This window comes from Marmota flaviventris, chromosome 6, assembly GCF_047511675.1.
Source record: "Marmota flaviventris isolate mMarFla1 chromosome 6, mMarFla1.hap1, whole genome shotgun sequence".
Taxonomy (NCBI): Eukaryota; Metazoa; Chordata; class Mammalia; order Rodentia; family Sciuridae; genus Marmota; species Marmota flaviventris.
The window spans coordinates 2,662,318-2,663,600 of NC_092503.1; the positions used below are offsets into that span (position 1 = coordinate 2,662,318).

The following is a 1,283-nucleotide window of genomic DNA, read 5'->3' on the forward strand; positions in this document are numbered from 1 at the left end:
AAGAAAACAATTGTCTGTTGATATCCATGAGGACTGGTCCCAGGACACCACTCAGATATCAAAATTTGCCAATGCCCAAGACCTTAAATAAAATGGAGTAGTGTATGTATAAAGCCTGCAAACATCCTCACATACAGTCTTAATGATGTCTAGATTACTTGTAATGCCTAATACGATATAAATGCAAGGTAAATAATTGTTACACTGGTTGTTTAGGGACAGCTTTGGGGGATTGTAGCTGGGTGTTTCTTCACATCATAATGGAAGTCAGGGAGGTAACAGGAAACCACAGCAGAGTTTGTCAAACAAATGCGTGTCTGGAAGGGCTGGTGTCTGAGGCAGAACATGTCCACACATCACCGGTGGGATCCAAGAGGTAGAAGGGGCTCCAGTCCCCATATCTCATCCGAGGTCTATGGTGTGGCAGGAGGGAGAAGCAGAGCTGTCTACGGTTTCCTGGGTCTGTGAGTAGGTCCACATCACACAACTGAGGTGAGTGGAGTGGTGGGAGTTTACAGCAGCTCATGTCCTCCCACCAAGGCGGAGGTCTGAGGAGTGTCCAGAGGCCACAGCATTGTGTGCACATGTCCTGAATGGGGTATGAAGGACAGGCCACAGGAGAATGTCCACCTCATGTCAGGTTTGTGGAGGGGCACCATGCTGCAGCAAGCAGCATGACTGAGATCAGTGTCACAGCAGGATGCTGAGGCAAGATGTCCTCACACATCTCCACTAAGGACTGTGGTGTGGCAACGGTGTGGTACCTCTGGCTGTTCTCAGGGACAAGTGCCAGTCCATGCCTTCTGCACAGCATGACGCCAGGCCTCAAAAAATGGAGGAAATCAAACACTTTCTGCTCACAGCCAGGCGAAAGGATGCCAAATCTGCCAAGATCAGAAAAATGAGGATAATGTGAAATTTGAAGGTCAAAGCAGAAAGTACCTTTTTATCTTGGTCATTACAGATGAGGAGAAGGCAGAGAAGCTGAAGCAGCCCTGCCCACAGGCTTGGCAGTGAAGGAACTGAAATGAACCAGACAAGCTGATTGAACTACATTAAAATTTTAATAATAGTTTTTAAAAAAACGTGAGGCCAAGCTGTCCATATATCACACATCAGCACTCAATCCTAAGCAGTGATGAAACCAGCGCTAGTGTGTCCGCAGATCATCACTGAGACATGCAGGTGGTAGAGCCCCAGCACAGTGTGCACACATCACTGATGAGCTCTGCGAGGAAGAGCACAGCATGAGTGCAGGCGACAGCGACTGGAGGCTACAGCAG

At 48.2% G+C, this 1,283-nt stretch overlaps 1 pseudogene; it reads left to right on the plus strand.

Annotated features, from left to right (window-relative positions):
* Window positions 1–796: 796 nt before the first annotated feature.
* On the plus strand, window positions 797–1,031 carry LOC114095970 (large ribosomal subunit protein eL38 pseudogene; annotated as a pseudogene).
* Window positions 1,032–1,283: the final 252 nt, after the last annotated feature.